The 19,511-nt window shown below is 37.6% G+C and overlaps 1 protein-coding gene across 7 annotated transcripts in view; it reads left to right on the top strand.

Annotated features, from left to right (window-relative positions):
• The window catches only part of ncana (neurocan a), a 248,356-nt gene that overhangs the window by 61,984 nt on the left and 166,861 nt on the right, over positions 1 to 19,511 (top strand). For 2 of the 7 annotated variants that reach the window (XM_073931828.1, XM_073931823.1), the window contains exon 3: positions 7,992 to 8,061. The exons of the other annotated variants lie outside the window; for them this stretch is intronic. The gene's annotated coding sequence lies outside the window, so the exon portion shown is untranslated. The remainder of the gene's footprint in view (positions 1 to 7,991; positions 8,062 to 19,511) is intronic. 7 annotated transcript variants of the gene reach the window in all.

Genomic DNA, 19,511 nt, shown 5'->3' with positions numbered 1-19,511 from the left:
ATCAAACTCCATTAAAACAGAAGTCAAAAGTTAAAAATGAAACACCTGAAATTGCATGAAACGCTGGAGAGCCTGGTGATCCCACATTAATTATTTTATACTGAAACTTGCCTTCAAAAAGTTCTTCCTTAGTCTTATCCATATTTCTTTGCATGTTGAACACACATCGACCACATCAGGAAGTAAAAAAAAAACCTGCAACTGCCGTTAATTGCATTAATTTATGTGTATTGTGTAATGTGTGTAAGGTGTGTGTGTGTGTGTAATGTGTGTGTGTGTGTGTGTGTGTGTGTGTGTGTATATATGTATATATGTATATATTTATATATGTATATATGTGTGTGTGTGTGTGTGTGTGTGTGTGTATATATATATATACACACACATGTGTATATATGTTTTTTTTTTCTTTTGTTAGCTTTGGATGATGATGATGATTTTATTTCCACAACTGAACAACACATGACTACAGTAAATTGAGTTACTGCAGTGCTTTTGTCAAGCTAAGAGTTTAATGATGTAAAACCCAAGTGTGCATGAGTTTAAACCATTTCACTGTTTTAATGTCAAAGTAGCAAATGCTGTAGTAGACTACAGTAAGCCTGTTTTAAATGAGTGATTTTTTTATGCTAAAATAAATCCACATCTGCTCATTCAAGGCCTATTCAGCTTAAAATCCACAGCACATGCATTTTTAAAACTACAAGGCCAGAAACAGGGGCTGATCTCTCGCGGTGAGGGTTTGTGTGCTCATCTGTACTTTTGTAGACAAAATCATGCCACAAAGTTAACTAAACCTGACAAAACCTCCCTTTGGGGACATCCAGAAACATACAGCGGAAATGAAGTTTTCTCTCTGGGTTTGGGTTTTGGTGATGATCGTGTTTTATCAGTTTAGATGACTTAAAGATGACCATAATCATGATATTTCGTGAATATTTTGAGTTTTGCGCAATGCCTTTGAACATGAAAATGCAACCCAGGCTCATTCTGACCCCTATATACAGTACATTTCTATAGATAGCGAAATGTGTCTCTGGAGCATACCTGTCAACCCTCCAGTTTTTCCCGGGATTCTCCCATATTTTGTAGTTCTATCCCGCTATGATCCCATAGAGGTATTTTCCCGTATTTCTCCCGTATTTTCAGTCTTTCTCTGAAGGGTGGCAAATAAACCTTAAAGAGTCGACTCTCCCTATACACAACCTATACCGCCGAACCACAAGGTGCCGCCCCTTGCTCTTAAATGCGAGTCTGTTCTGTGCTTTCGCCTTGTTTAGGCACGAAAACACTTTGAAATAAACATAAGAACATAAAAAATTATATTATTGTCTATTAAGGCAAATAACTAGACTACAGATGTCCATGTAAGCGTAGTCAGTCGTGTTTTCGAAGTAAGTGAAAGTTCCAGAAGGGCATCCTGCTGATTTGATCCAGAAGGGCACTTTATAGTCAGATGGCTCACCGGTCAGGTATACATCCGCGCTAAAATATCAAAGCGCAAGTCATCATAGCTTGCGTAGAATAGACCCAGCTCCCAACACAACTTTGAGAATAGATTAACAGCGTTAACGCCGATAACGGCCCACACTTATATATGAACATAAAGCATTCCAGGTTATTCAGCAGCACCTATTCATCACTTTCCTGCAACTTGCCAATGTCAGACAAAAGCTTTTTCTTCATAGGGTTTATATCTCAGGCCCTTCAGACGCGTCTCAGAGGCGTTTTCAACACGTCCTCCACATCTGTCTTTATTTTGCTCATTATATCTGCTGCGGCGGATCTTTTCATTGGGGCTCTTTATATCACAGTATCAGCAAGTGCTTCTAGTGCTTCTCTTCTTTATTATATAATTTCCCACCACCTGAGTGATCAAATACAAGTCCTGTGTTCATCATGTAATACTGGTATCTTCATTTAAATTATACTAGAGGTCATTTAGTTTTCTTGTACAGTATTATAGTGATTACAATAGGGTTGTGCAAAAGGACAGGGTGTCATTTTGTCCACTAGAGCGCGGATATTCAAAACAAACAAAGGCGTATTGTGATGATAGCATGACTGAGTGTGGAATCATGGGAGTTGTGGTCTTAATACACACTACAGGACTCCTGCAGATATCATGCACATATACGCACACTAAAACACATGCACATGCACACACACACGGGTAGACATGGGTATAGACATGTGCGTACAGACACACACAGATGCATATACACCGACACATGCACACACACACACACTGACACTGTAAATACACACATACAGACATATACACACCCACATATACACAGACACATGCACACACATACTGACTGACATATGAACCATGCATACACATACATATACACAAAAACATACATATCTACACACACATACATGCAAACCCATAGAAACAGACATATGCGCACACACAGAAACGCATGCATACACACACATATATGCATACACACACACATACTGACTGACATTTACCACGTATAGACACAGCACATAAACATACATGTGCACACACACACACCCACCCACAGAAACAGACATATGCGAACAAACACATACACAGACATATGCACTCACGGACACAAACACAGAGACACACACACACACGCGCACACAAACAGACATTTGCACACACATATGCACAGGCACATGCACATACAGATATGCATATATACCACACATACCCACAGACAGACACGTTTACACAGAGACACACACACACACACACAGACGGACATGTGCAATGCATACACACAAACACAGAGACAAACAAACTCATACCCACAGAAACAGACCAATGCACACACATACACACACACACACGCATATATGCAGACAAATACCACACAGATCGACACACACAAACACTCATCTTCATGTGTGCAGTAGTTTGCATCAGCGCTGCTTCATTTGCACACAGATGCTGTAGAGCAGAGGGCCGATCAAGGGCCTCTGACACACACACACACACACACACACACAGCCTCCGTTTCAGAGGGAATTCTGGGTCTGCTTTGACAGAAACCCTCCATACAGCTGCTCTGAACACATGATTACTGCCCTCCTCTGAGGAGCCAATTAACACAATGAGCTCTAAAGGCCTTTACACTCGCTCTGTTTGGCCAAAGAAACGACCCGGCGCTCTTCAACACAACACACAGACCGTCTGATGTCATCGCAAAACCTTCATGCAGACCACAGAATGTTAATGCTGTCTTTTGTGCACTCACACACGTCACATCTGTAATTATCTACACAGTGGTGTGTGCAAATAGTATTAGCGTTTACCTGATCTTCATTCTTGCTAAGAATAAAATGGTGTAGAAACTAAGAACAACAGAAAGCTGAGTAGAACAAATACGCACTACAGAAATATAAAAATGTTTAATAGTGTTTTTTCCAGTTTCTGTGCCTGACGATCTGGTTGTCGTGGTCCTAACCTTCGACCACCCTCCGTTCCACAATGCACCGGGCCCTTACTGCTCTCCCTGCAGGTGGTGGGCCTGCGGGAGGATGGTCCCACGTCGCTCCTTCGGGCTAAGCTCGGCCGGGTTCTGTGGGAAAAAACCTGGCCACCAGGCGCTCTCATACGAGCCCCAACCCCTGGCCTGGCTCCAGGGTGGTGCCCCGGCTGCGCCATACCGGGAGACGTCACGGTCCTTGATGTTGTAGAACTCATAAGGGGTTTTTGGACCGCACTTGGTCTGACCTGTCACCTAAGACCTGTTTGCCTTGGGAGACCCAAGGCAACCCCCCCACCACCACGATAAGGGGGTGGTTCAGGGAGGAGTGGCAGGGCGCACTCTTATGGATAGGGTGAGGAGCTCTGGCACCTGGGAGGAGCTCGGAGTAGAGTCGCTGCTCCTCCACATCGAGAGAAGTCAGCTGAGGTGGCTCGGGCATCTGTTTCGGATGCCTCCTGGACGCCTACCTAGGGAGGCAGCCTCGGGGAAGACCCAGGACACGCTGGAGGGACTATGTCTCTCGGCTGGCCTGGGAACGCCTCGGGATCCCCCCGAAGGGTCTGGAGGACGTGTCTGGGGAGAGGGAAGTCTGGGGTTCTCTCCTAAGACTGCTGCCTTTGCGACCCGGCCCTGGAAAAGCGGCAGAGAATGAATGAATGAATGAATGAATGAATGAATGAATGAATAATTGAATGAATGAATGAATGAATGAAAACTGTGTTTTCCAACTGCTTACAAACTCGTTTCTTGTCTCGTGATTTCTGAAACCCCTTAACTCAAAATGCAAAACTGGAGGACGTGTCTGGGGAGAGGGAAGTCTGGGGTTCTCTCCTAAGACTGCTGCCTTTGCGACCCGGCCCCGGAAAAGCGGCAGAGAATGAATGAATGAATGAATGAATGAATAATTGAATGAATGAATGAATGAATGAATAATTGAATGAATGAATGAATGAATGAATGAATGAATAATTGAATGAATGAATGAATGAATGAATGAATGAATAATTGAATGAATGAATGAATGAATGAATGAATGAATGAATGAATGAATGAATGAATGAATGAATGAATGAATGAATGAATGAATGAATGAATGAATGAATGAATGAATGAATGAATGAATGAATGAATGAATGAATGAATGAATGAATGAATGAATGAATGAATGAATGAATGAATGAATGAATGAATGAATGAATGAATGAATGAATGAATGAATGAATGAATGAATGAATGAATGAATGAATGAATGAATGAATGAATGAATGAATGAATGAATGAATGAATGAATGAATGAATGAATGAATGAATGAATGAATGAATGAATGAATGAATGAATGAATGAATGAATGAATGAATGAATGAATGAATGAATGAATGAATGAATGAATGAATGAATGAATGAATGAATGAATGAATGAATGAAAACTGTGTTTTCCAACTGCTTACAAACTCGTTTCTTGTCTGGTGATTTCTGAAACCCCTTAACTCAAAATGCAAAACTACACAGTAAAATTTCCAAAACCAGAAGGTATTTCTCAGCCTTGAACTTTTCAAAACTAGTTTTCCACCCATTCACAATTTGTAGTTTGTACTTACCCCATTTTCATCTTTTCTGAATCCTAAATTCCTATAAAAAGAATTGAGAAATTCTTCAGAGCCTAGCGCTGCAAATTGTATGATGACCAACCCTATGGCTGCATGTGAAGAAGATTTTATTCTCTCAGTGTGAAGTATTTTCTAAATGTAAAGCAGTTAATTTTCTCTTCTCAAAATGTATGTAGTGTTTGCAGCAAACATGCCAGCCTGTGTTAAAAATACAGTGATATGTCTGTGTAAGATGAGTACGCCTGCACAGGAGCAACACTAGAAGGCTGAGTGACTGATTGTGTAGAATAACTGAATATGTAAAGCACTGATTATATATGTTAAATACTTGTATGAAGCTATATGTGTCAGAAGTTAGAATGAGTAACATATTATCAAGTTATTATCCTATCATAACAATGTATGTAAACACTTAGTTCCTTTGCATAAGTTGCATCTATACTTTGCTGACATAGACCTGTAACATCTCTGTTGACATGAGCTAGTGGGCTGAGAGCCAAGAATAGCAGGACCCCTTAGACTAGAAAACCTATTCAAAAATGGTCAAGAGTTAAAAAGAGACACAAAGGGGTGTGTCATAATTACCTGTATAAAGATTATGGAGAACACGGATACTTTAGAAGGAGCAGGAGAGACTTCAGAATGCTCTGGGGTCTGCTTTGCTCTTTCTCGGCTTTATTATGGAGAATAAAGTCTATTTTCTAATATTCAAAACCTCCTGTCTGATCATTTCTAATTGATGAGAAGTCGAATTACGACACATGGCACTTCTGCAGGAAATCGACACTTCTCGCCCCTGAGACCCCACACAAACAACTGTGTTCTTCACTGTATTGTAAAGAAAATATTAAGCTTTACATGTTTTTTATTATTATTATAATTATTTACATACAGTGGGTATGTTTTTTATGCTGTATACGTTACTAATGTTTGGCCTAATTAATTTTTTGTTTCTACATGTGATTGGTGTTTACAGTGTAACTGTTCCTCGTCTCAGCAGATTACTGTCACTGTAGAACATACTATTGAACTGTACATATAAATAAGTCTATGTAAGAGCAAAGAGCTTTAGATTTAGAACAAGAGTGTTACATTACATTGTAATAATATATACAGTTGAAACCAGAAGTTTAGATACACTCAAAAAAAGCAACACAACCATTGTTTAAAAAATTCTGATGTTTAATTATACTAAACGTTTACTATTTTATGTCGGTTAGGATTACCTAAATCATTTACATTTGCTAAATGCCAGAATAATGAGAGAATTTTTTTGTTTATTTTGCATTTTTGATTAATTTCTAGACAGTCAAAAGTTTACACACATTTCCTTGGTATTTTTTTAGTTTTGCTTTTAAACTGTATAACTTTGGTCAAATGTTTTGGGTCTCCTTCCACAAGCTTCTCACTATAGTTTGAAGAAATTTTTGGCCCTTTCCTCCTGACAGAATTGGTGAAACTGAGTCAGATTTGTTGGCTGTCTTGCTCGCACAAGCTTTTTAAACTCTGCCAACAAATTTTCTACAGGATTGAGATCAGGGCTTTGTGATGGCCACTCCAAAACTTTCACTCTGTTGTCCTTAAAGCACCTTTTAACTAATTTGGCAGTATGCTTAGGGTCATGGTCTGTTTGCAAGACCCATTTGTGGCCAAGTTTTAATTTCCTGGCTGATGTCTTGAGATGTTGCTTCAGTATTTCTCCATAGTGTTCTTTTTTCATGATGCCATCTATGCTGTGAAGTGGACCAGTCCCTCCTGCAGCAAAACAGCCCCGCAACATGATGCTGCCCCCATACTTCACAGTTGGGATGGTGTTCCTAGGCTTGTAAGCGTTCCCCTTTGTCCTCCAAATGTAACACTGGTCATTATGGCCAAATAGTTCAGTCTTAGTTCCATCAGACCACAGGACATGTCTCAAAAATTACTTTTTTTTTTTTTTTTTTTTGCCCCAGTGTAATTTAGCTTATTGTAATCTGGCTTTGTTGTTGATTATGGCTTGTTGCTTTTCCCACAAGGAAGCAGTGTGTTTGAGGATTTCCTTAAATATTATTCTACAGTTGTGCCTCCGAATAACTCAATTGTTGTCAATTAGCCAATTAGACATTTCCAAAACCTTGACACCAAACTTGACTTTCAAGAAAAGTTATAACAATTTTTCAAACAATATCTCTCTCATTATTGAAACTAATATGATCATCCAAACTAACCTAGAAGTAAAAGAAAAATGAAAAAGTTTAGTCACATTAACATCTGACTTTTTTAATGTTTATGTGCCTTTTTATTAAGTGTATGGAAACTTCTGCTTTCAACTGTATGTGCATCTGGCAGACACTTTTATCCAGAGTTACTTTTGTTGCATTCAAGTTATGCAATATATAATCATTTAGTTTATGCATTCCTCTGGATTTGAACTCTTGACCTTTGCAAGGCTTCACACCTGCTTGTGTTTTCAGTTTGATTCACATGTGCATCATTTATTTTCATTTCTCTCTCTCTCTCTCTCTCTCTCTCTCTCTCTCTCTCTCTCTCTCTCTCTCTATTCAATAATTGCTTTATTGGTATGACAATTGTTACAAATGTATTGCCAAAGCAGTTATAAAGTTTGCATGAAAAGTAACATACATATATAATAAAAAAATTAAAATAAACAGTTCACACAGTAAATAGTAGTAGTAATAAAAAGCTGATATTTATATATAATAATTAAATAAAATATCAACAATACATCATATTCAATATATCACATTAATATTTAATATATTATATTATTATTCAACATTAATTATTCATATAAATCAATACAAAAAAGATCAGAATAAACTGTACATTTTTAGGATAAAACAGTAAAAAAAAACAATAATAATCAGTATATTTACAAATATCTCTCTTTCTTTCTTTTTCTCTCTCTGTCAGCTTGATCATCTGCTTTGGGATTCTGGCAGGCGTTGACATTTGGAAAAGTCACCTGTTCACCCGAGAGAAGGTGAAACAGCAGGAAAGAGTGGATTATGCTGATTTGTGTGTGTTGTGTTGAGTCACGGATTAGATTCACATACTTAAGAAGCTCTGAGTTTGATCCAGCTCAACGTCAACATACTGACACTTTCAGGATAAAGCGGATTATCTCACACACATGTGCTTTAAAGAGGACCCATTATGCAAAAATCACATTTACAGAGTTTTTAAACACAGTTGTGTGTCTGCAGTGTGTGAATATAACCAGCCTCTAGTGGTTAATGGTATTGTTTATCATAAGACTTGTTGAAAACAGTCTGCAGAAACACTTTGATTGACATTCTCCCCTTGTACGTGTCATCCATAGGGGGAAAGCTCCACCCACTAGTGACCATCTCTCCCTCATTAGCATAAACAGCCCTGAGTGAGAAGCAGCCGTCTGTCTAATAGAGCTTTGAATCTGATGCATATGCATTTGTAGCTCTGCCCTCTTCTGTAAAGAGCGCAATCTCATTTGAATTTAAAGTGACATTCACCAACAGTACCGCCGCTCCCTATACGCAGAGTACGCAGGCTGCGTAGGGCCTTAACTCTGAAGGGGGGCACCATCTCAGCTGCTCAAAAAAAAAATATATATATTTATTCAATAATATTAACATAATCTGAGTGTAAATAAAATGTATACTGATAATATGTTGTCAAATACATTTAAAAAAATAAAAATTATGACGGACACAAAAACAAACATGTGATGTCATTTTTTCCATGTACGCGCATAGCCGCGTGCGCGCGGCCCGGTCCACTTATCTTTGCGGCTGTTAGCTGCACGTACTTATAATTGATGCAAACTGCAGCTCTTTGCCCTGTAAAAGACAACAGCAGTCCGGAGCCGAGAAGAGGAAAAAAGAACAAGATGAATCCCGTGCATCACTTTCAGGTATCTTCCATGAACCTGGAAAACATATTTTTGGTTGTATATTAGTAAGTAAATTAGCGAGGCTAACGTTTAAACTTCGCCACAACTGCACCAATCTACCTTTTGTGTTGTTGTTCAGTTTTTGCTTTGCAGCTGTGCATTGTGCTTTAAACTATGACAGGACATGTTCTATGACTTTTCACGTTTGCTCCTCTTCCCCATGTTGCTGATGATTACACAAACTCAATTATTTTATTAACTTGTGCAGTAATTTACTATTTTGTTTGCACACCAGCTACATACACATGCACTGCACGATTATTTCACTGTATCTGTTATTTATTATTATATAGTTATTATGTTGAATATTACATAATTCTCTGCAGTTATCATTGTTTATTGTTTTGTCTTTTTTTTTTTTACATTTCGTCACCTTGGAATTATAAGGTTTCATCTGCGTTCTGAATGATTTTGAGATATTGAGCTTCAAAGTTTTTGCATTCCATAGCAAACAGTAAAAGAAAGTCCTAAAATGTAAACAACTTATAAAAAAGCATCCCATAATGTAAATAAGTTGTAATTTAATAAGAATGTCAAATAACTCAATTTTGACAAAAATGTCAGATAGAATCGTATAATTCTAATGTGACAATTTCTTATTGCTGCTGTTGTTATTGCTTGTATCACTGCAATGACAGTAAAGTCTCTTTTGTCTGTACATCAGTGGATTAATGTGTTTTTAATAGGCCGGTTTTTCATTTTTGTACTTTATGAAATTACTAAACATTCTGTGATTTCTGAAATATCAATAATATTATTATTGCATGAATTCATTAATTATAATTTTTTTTCTGAATGTAAACAAAGTTTTTTGTTTAAGATGCACACAATAATTCTTAAAAACCACAAATGTCTTTGATTTATTCTGAAAGCAAGGGCCAGCTTTTGTCACCATAGAGAGTGCAAGTTAAATCCACATGTTGGTTGTAGTTTAGACACATTCTGAAGAGTGCTTGACTAGCTGAGTTTTTCTTTAAGTGACTAATTTCTTTTGTATTTTACATGGAGGTTCAATGCTGAATTTTGTCACAAAAGAAAATGAGGTGGAATGACCGGCACTGCTTCAGCAGCTGCACAGCAGCCCTGAGGACCGTCTATCTCTACAGGTACAGAGAGGGTTTTATTCCTTACCTTTTGTAAATGCTTGAAATTAGAAATGCTTCTGCAGAAGACATGTCAGTGTTTATTTTTTATATGTTGTAATGTAAACATTTGAATGTTTAAGTACAATCTTGAGTGTTTATATGCATATTTACGTATATAAATAAAAATAAATAAATAAATGTTTAAATGCATATGTTTGTGTGATTTTTGTTCCTCTGTGGGGGCACCACAGTAAAATTTCGCATAGGGCACCCTTTTGGCCAGCAGCGGCCCTGGTCACCAAACAGCACAATTAGCATCAAAAGCTTAAAAGGGTTAGTTTCAGAGAGTTAGAAGACATTATCTGTGTGCTATTTTGAGCTGAAACTTCACACATGCATGCAAGGGACATCAGAGACTTATTTTACATCTTGGAAAAAAAGGGCAGAATAGGTCTCCTTTAACACATTTTCAGAATGACTACTAACACGCTTAGCACTTTACAATGCACTGTGTGTAGAATTTACGCATTTTGATTCTGTTGGATAGGAGCTGATGGTCGTGGGGAGTGGAGAACATGAGTCTGATTCCAGCGACGCTCCAGGGACAGACGAGTCTTCATTGAGGCCATCTTCCAGCATAAACCACGGCGAATGAAGTTCTGCACAAGACTTTTGGCCAGCGGAGAAATTAAAATGGTCGTGCCCAACTGAGTCTGGTTCTCTCAAGGTTTTTTTTCTTCACTCCCATCAGGTGAAGTTTTTTTTTCCCTCTCCGCTGTCGCCACTGCCTTGCATGGTTCAGGATTGGTAGAGCTGCGCATCGATGAATTTGCTCTTCAGTGTTTGAACTCTCAGTAATGATTAAATCACACTGAACTGAGCTAAACTGAACTGAACTGAACTTAAACACTAAAAACTGAACCACACTATTCCAGTTACTATGACCATTTATGTGAAGCTGCTTTGACACAATCTACATTGTAAAAGCGCTATACAAATAAAGCTGAATTGAATTGAATTGATACAAAGAAAAGTAAATTGTAAAGTTATACTGAAAATTAGGGGTGTCAAAATTAATTATTTCTTCGGTGCACCGCGATGCAGATGCGGACAATTCGGTATGGGTTCAGTAATAATCATAACCGGTTATTATGTACTGACGTCATTTATCTCCTATGCGCTCTTTCACGAGGGAGGTGAGCGCGAGTATTTACAACACTCAGGAGCTGGTTATGTTTCACAGCTGTCTTTCTCTTTTTTTCGCTCGACATTACGGGCACTGCTCCATTTAAGCCCTCGCAGTATGTGTTTAGCCGGGAGAGCTCGCGCTGAGAGGAGCTCTCAGTAAGGGACCGTCGGAAAAGTGCTTATTTTTTTCATTTTTTTGTTTTTCTGCTCCGCTCAGCGCGAGCTCTCCCTGTTGTGAGGGCTTAAATATGTGTGTATGTGTGTGTGTGTGTGTGTGTTTGTTTATTTGTTTGGTGCTGTCTATGTTTGTGTATGTGTTTGAATGAGAGACAGTGTGGTGCTGTGTGTCTGTGTGTTTATACAGACAGCATGTTATAGCCTCCCCCCTAAAATATAACACTGTGTATGGAAAGCATCGTCAATGCACCGTGATGCACCGAGATATCGAATTGAACCGAATCGAAGGCATGATAATCTTAACCGAACCGTGAGGCCAGTATAGGTTCACACCTGTTCTGAAAATGCTTTTGGCCACACCCAAAATACTTATGCAGCCAATTAATGTCAAGGGGTGTGGCTAGTAAAACTCATTTATATTTCTGCGTCAAGTTCACGCGTATGGTCCGGCGCAACTTTCATGCGGTTGCATAACCCTTGCTGTGGCTGTGGCTGATGCTGACGCGCTCCTTTTCACACTTACAGATGTTTTAAGAATATGCGTATTTGGCGTGCTGTCCAGGGAGAGGGCTCTGAGCTCGGGGAAGACACCCCAACTCATGTTATTTCATTTATCAGGAAAGAAAGAGAAGCAACTAGAGCCGCGTCTTTATGAAGAGAAAACTACAAGCGAATCCGATCTCAGCGTTTGCAGATGAGAACAGCTCTCAGGTAAACAATAATCCTCCTTAGACACGTAAGTTATTGTTGTCGAGCGTCGCGTACACTGTTAATCCACACGTGAGTCTGAGCTCTCACAGAGAGAAAAAGAAAACAAAACTTAATGGCACCAAACTATAAAAGCAACACTTCACGCTTGTTTTGGCAACACAACGTGGCGTCCATGTCGTGCAAACACAGAAATGAATATTAATGAAGTTGCACAATAGAGCGCGCTGATTGGTTTGAACCAAGTCTTACTCATGCATTAATGCAGCACACTGTAAGACGTAATAAGACTCACTCTGGCACAGATGTCCAGTCTGCACGCTGGAATACACGCTATTATGTCATGACCGTGACGCAGCTTCAAAAATTCGTTTCAAACAGGAAGTACGAATTTGCTTGAAATAACGCAAAAACAACCAATTTACACTTTTTAGTGAAATATAGGTGTCCCAATAGTGTTTTTAGCAGTGTGGGACACATATACGACTGTCAACAGCTCAACACATGTGTTTTGGTGTTTTGTGACCCTTTAAACTAGTGTTCAGAATAAAAAACTAAATCTGTGAAGAAATCTGACATAGAGGAACATAACCTACTGCCAGCTAGCGTTTCAGAAGTGTTATTGCAGAGCAACAAAAACAGGGTGCAGAAGTAAAAATGCACGACTATGCACAAGGGGTGCACACTGCGATTCACGCTGATCTCTCGATGCAGAAGTATAAACCAGCCTTAATTACAGCAATATCAAAAAGGGACGGGTTCCTGTTGGATTATTTATTTATTTATTTATTTATTTATATAGTTTTATCTATTAATTATAATTATATATGTATATATATATTTAGTGGTGGGCCATTATTAGCGTTAACGCGAGACTTTTATCGGACGATTAAAAAAATATATATATATCGGTGTTAATCTATTCTCAAAGTTGGGTTGGGTACTGCGTTTGTTCAATGCAAGCTATGATGACTTTCACCTTGATATTTTAGCGCGGATGTTTACCTGACCGAGTTGCACTATAGGGGGCAGAATGAGTCTTTGAACCTGTTTATTTCTACTGTGAAATTACCACATCAAACGTGACGTGCTAACATGAATGCAGTTGACTAGAGTGAATCTGATTAATGTTAACTCCACATCTAACTATCAGGCACCTGTAGAGTTCCTGCGTTCCAGTAAAACATAGACAAATAAAATGGAGCGGGTGCTTTTTAAAATGAATGAGGGTGAATGAAAGTCAATCCGGTGAGCCGTCTGACAAAAAAAAAAAGTGTCCTTTTGAATCAAATCAGCAGGATGCCCTTCTGGATCTTCTGGATTCAACATTTATGTTTAACTGAATAAGCAGTGAGTAAACACAAGTACATCTTACTGAACATCATTTATTTTCATCACCAATTATCAGAGCAGAACAGTTTCTCAAGCAGTTTGTGATGCATTTTGGAAACAGGAGATGGACCCCTGGTCTAATGCACTACCTGGCTTGAGAAACCCGTTCTCAAAGACATACTTTTAGTCATTATTTGGGTAGCACACACATACTGAATGCCTTCGGCAGAATTCAAATGAGTCAATTTAATCAAGATTAATTCCCACATCAAGGGCTGTGTCTAGTAACTATAGCTAGATCAAAAAGGGGAGGGTCCAGTTGGTTTATGTTTGTTTACTATTTCTTTTTTTATTTATATATATTTTATTTATCAATTATAATATTAATTATTAATATAAAAATTTTACTTAAAAAAAACTCACTGAATACAACTATTGGTTTATTTTTAGTATTTGTTTTTCATATATCTATCTATCTATCTATCTATCTATCTATCTATCTATCTATCTATCTATCTATCTATCTATCTATCTATCTATCTATCTATCTATCTATCTATCTATCTATCTATCTATATATATATATATATATATATATATATATATATATATATATATATATATACAGGGCTTAACATTAACTTTTTTGATCACCAGCCTGTGGCTAGTAGTTTTCCAACATTGCTAGCCACTTGCCATTTTCACTAGCCACAATTTTAGTGTTGGGAAAATATGTTATACACATAAATATGACTTTGACATGCTAAAATTACTTGATTTAGAGTTTGTGTTATCTCTACATGCCTCCTCATTCATTTCACTTTTTGTGTGTCGTGTATGAGCTTGCTCAATAATCATGAGCAAATGGGTCAGGCTTTCAAATATTACAATTAGTTTTCATAATTTTCAGAGCCCAAAATGAAGGATTTACCCAATTTCTCTCTGACCACACCATAAATAAACAGTTAATTATTTCTTAGCCACAAATTTTAAATGTGTGAAAACATGATAAATATAGCTGAATACAATACTTTTTATTTAACAAAACATATGCACAGTCATGTGTCCTGGTTTAGCTACACATTAAAATTAGCTAACCAGTTAACTACACATAAATGGGGAGTTATTCACTCATTAAAGCAACGTTATTGTAAAAAATGATAATTAAACCATATTAATGCAAAAGAAAGCAGGTAAAAAACATACTGTGTGATAATGAAAGGATGATCACACACGCATGGTTAATGATAGACCCATAAATTATCTTTTCAAAGAATGGTTAAACCGAAAGCAACTTGCGCTGCTTACAATAAGTCGACTCTGGAACTCTGGAAAGCAGCAGGACTATAGGTGCATGTTCCTCCCTTTTTGTTCAGTCTGTTTGAAAGAGAATCGATCGCATCAATCGATGTGTTTCTAGACAGTTGCTTCACAAACAAAAACGGGCGCGCGCACGCGATATAAACAGTCGCGCGCATCACCTCAGCTGTTAGCGCAAGTGATTATCCTCTCATTCGGTATTCACCTGCTTTGCTCACGCAATTATTTTTGTCAGTCGTGTTGCTTCTCGATCGCCTGTGCATGCATATTGGACCATCCTTATTGTCGAACCCTGCTTTTAAGAATTAGTATCTGGGAAAATTATTATTAACCAGCCAAAGTGGCGAGTGTCTGTCTTACCCGCCACCGCCGAAATCTACCGCATTTGGAGGGTTGGCGGGTGTTAATGTAAAGCCCTGTATATATATATATATATATATATATATATATATATATATATATATATATATATATATATATATATATATATATATATATATATGTATATGTATATAATTATTATTATTATATTGCTTATTAGTTACTTTTTTATTTATTTAATTTGTATACTTCATTATTTTTTATATTAAACCCTTTTTCACTTAATACAACAATCAAGCACATGCCTTTATTTGAAATCACTATTCAATGTGATGCTTCTAAACTATCCATCAATTTATGCGCTTATATTAAAACTTTGTAATCAAAATGCACTGACCTTTCATATGCAATTCAAATGCCTGAATCTTACATTCATACCCACATATTTAAAAGTCAGATAAGAGCTTCATTAGACTCGCACTCTTTTATTCAGAAAAGGCAAGATTTTATCCAGACGAGCATGTAAATAAACAGATGTTGAAAGCCCCAGAGAGAGATTAATGGCATCCATTAACAGATTAATTAATGCATGAGCTGGTGATTAAACAGCGGCCAGCCAAATCACTGCCTTTAACTGAAATAAACGCTCATATTTAGCCAGAGACTGTTTCCCGGGGCTAAAAAACCTTCCTTTGCTGCGACAGGAGTAATGCTGCTTTACGACAGAGCAAGCCTGCAAATGAAGACAAATTAGCTCTCAACATATATTTAGTGGCGACACTGAACCGCTGGAGCTGAACGGGTCTCTATGACCTTTTTATCACAGTGCAGCTCTATAAATGTGCAGCACAGGGGAGATTTAAAGTGTGACAGCAAATGCAGAAATAAACACTGCAAAAAATATCCATAAATTAGCAGTTTTCTGTATTTTATGTTTCATGTTATTTATTTTTCCCACTTTTTAAGTGCTTTTGAATTGCATTATGGGAGCTTGACAACTTTTAACCTTGAAATGTTTGAAAAAGTGACTTTTATTGACATTTTTAATAGTTTAAAGTGATATATTGTCCGGGTTGGTGTTGTATAATACCGGAGCGTCTTTAAAGAGCCCCTATTATGCATTATAAAAGGTCATATTTTGGGTTTGGGGGTCTCCAACAACACGCTGATATGCGTTCAAGGTCAAAAAACACTTTCATTCTCTTATAATATGCATTTATTTTGACGTAATTATCACAATGACTCTCGTATGATTCATTCAGTGATTCATTTGTTTCTTTGCATGAGGCTAATCTGTGCTGATTGATCCGATGAAGTAGCTTTAAGAGTATATGTGTGAGCCCAATGCAGGACTGCAATAAAATAATGCAGTTAAACACTAGCATATTGCTATATTCTTAACCCTAACCCCAAGTAATAACAATGACACACATTCAGTGTTAATCCACACAGTGGCAAAATTGTAAAGAACGGCTAATGGAGGCCATGGCCTCCATATATATATATATATATAGCAGATTCTTTTCAACACATTTCTAATCATTATAGTTTTAGTAACTTGTTTCTGATAACTGATTTATTTTATCTTTGTCATGATGACAGTAAATAATATTTGACTGGATATTCTTCAGACACTTCTATACAGCTTAAAGTGACTTTAAAGGCTTAACTAGGTTAATTAGGTTAACTAGGTTTAAGGGGCTAATAATTCTGTCCTTAAAATGGTGTTTAAAAAATTAAAAATCACTTTCTTCTGGCCTAAATAAAAGAAATGAGACTTTTTTCAATAGAAAAAAATATTATTAGACATACTGTGAAAATTTCCTTGCTCTGTTAAACATAATTTGGGAAATATTTAAAATAGAAAAAAAAATCTAAGCGGGGCTATAACAATACAATTTATTAACAAGTAGTAATTAACTACCCATATTATTTCTTGCAATAATTTATTGTTATTTCTACACAATACTAAATTCATCCATAACAGAGTTGACATTACACCCTACATGAAAGGTAATGTTCGAAAACCCATAACCCATACACTGAAAACACGTACGAATCACAAAATACGGAAACTGTTCATTAACATATTTGAGGTTTTGGAGGGAAATGGTCTATTACAGTTGAACATTGGTGCCATTTTACACTCTAACAAATGTATCGTCAAATTGACGGTAACTTACTGTTGACAGTTAACGGTAGTTGCTGTATTTCCTACTACAGTAGAATTACTGTAAAACTAACTATTTTAGTCATTTGCATATCTTCAAATTATTTTATTATGTTGTTGAAGTACGGTACTGCTCTGTTATTTTCAAATAATACTGTCTGTTGCCATACAGTCATTTTGCAAGCAATTTTTCCTTTAAAATTGTTTTTTTATTTTATTTTCTCTTTTTTTTTTGCAGTTTTTGGATTATTTTAATTGAAAATGGCAACAATTTCCTTTAAAAACTTTCCATGAATAAATCTCCATCAGATATCAGATCTCCATAATTACAAAACTGGGCTTATGCTTAACACTTTATACTGCCATGCATATTACTATTTTAACATTGGTAGTGTATTCAGGAGTGTGCAGTGTGTGTGTGTGTGTGTGTGTGTGTGTGTGTGTGTGTGTGTGTGTGTGTGTGTGTGTGTGTGTGTGTGTGTGTGTGTGTGTGTGTGTGTGTGTGTGTGATTGGATACCTGTGCCAGGATTAGAGTTTATTGGTTACAGGCCTTGAGTCAGCGTTTCTCTCCTCTGCAACAGAGATGCAGAGGCTTTACAGAATCTCAGACCAACAGCAGAGCCAAAAATCCTCAATTCTGTCAGCGCAAACAGTGTCAGAGAGAAATAATAATATCATATTCTCACTCAGTGTCAGATGTTGTCTTATATATAACAGAATGAATCCTTATAGGCTAATGATTCATTTATTTTCTTTGATAATACTATAAAAAGGATTACCAACATTTACTATGCTTTTCACACGCACAAAACGTTTAAGTATAAATGCTATTGTGATGTGTCCGGGGGCATCCGGGGTTAAGAATCCATTCATTCATTCATTCATTTTTTTTCAGCTTAGTCCCTTTATTAATATGGGGTTGCCACAGCGGAATGAACCGCCAACTTATCCAGCACGTTTTTACGTTGCGATGCCCTTCCAGCCGCAACCAATTTATGGGAAACATCCATACACACTCATTCACACACATAAACTACGGACAATTTAGCCTACCCAGGTCACCTGTACCGCATGTCTTTGGACTGTGGGGGAAACCGGAGCAGCCGGAGGTAACCCACGTGAACAGGGAGAACATGCAAACTTAGCACAGAAACGCCAACTGACCCAGCCAGGTAAGGATTCAAACGTAGTTTACTTAGAGAATGGGTGTACAGGACTGGTGTGTGAGTGAAGTGCATGATGGGATTGTAGTTCAGTTGAATGTGAGTGTTCTCAAGCAGCCTGCAAGGGCAATACTGCTGGTCATCATAACATCTATAGTGCTTTAGTGAAGTGTGTATTATATATTATATTGTATATACACTTGTATATTATACAATCCGAATGTGTCAGCAGAAATGGAGACTCATCAGAGCAGGCATCGTTTGTTCAATCTTCTATTGTCCAGTTTTGGTGAGTCTGTGTGAATTGTAGCTTCAGTTTCCTGTTCTTAGCTGACAGGAGCGGCACCCGGTGTGGTCTTCTGCTGCTGTAGCCCATCCGCCTCAAGGTTGGACGTGTTGTGTGTTCAGAGATGCTCTTCTGCAGAGCTCGGTTGTAGCGAGTGTTTATTTGAGTTACTGTTGTCTTTCTATCAGCTGGAACCAGTCTGGCCATTCTCCTCTGACCTCTGGCATCAACAAGGCATTTGCGCCCACAGAACTGCCGCTCACTGGATATTTCCTCTTTGTCGAAGCATTCTCTGTAAACCCTAGAGATGGTTGTGCGTGAAAATCCCAGTAGATCAGCAGTTTCTGAAATACTCAGAGCAGCTCGTCTGGCAGCAACAACCATGCCACGCTCAAAGTCACTTAAATCCCCTTTCTTCCCCATTCTGATGCTTGTTCAGGCCCCTTGTCTGTAAACCCTAGAGATGGTTGTGCCTGAAAATCCCAGTAGATTAGCGGTTTCTGAAAGACTCATACATGCATACAAATCTTGACTATGTTATGTATTTTCCATATATTTACATGTTTTAGATTTCAGGAAGAAAGAAACTTAAACAGGTTTGAAAAAAGTGGAGGATGAGTAAATGATGACAGAATTTTCAGATTTGGGTGCCTGTCTCTTTAAATGCAATTTGTCGGTCGTCATTATTGTTTGCTATAAGAGAAGATAAAAGATGCATTAAAAAAATACAGAAGTTTTTTCTTCTTTTTCC

The sequence above is a fragment of the Danio rerio genome, chromosome 2 (assembly GCF_049306965.1).
Source record: "Danio rerio strain Tuebingen ecotype United States chromosome 2, GRCz12tu, whole genome shotgun sequence".
In the NCBI taxonomy this organism is placed as follows: domain Eukaryota; kingdom Metazoa; phylum Chordata; class Actinopteri; order Cypriniformes; family Danionidae; genus Danio; species Danio rerio.
This window is presented reverse-complemented; position numbering and strand designations above follow the sequence as displayed.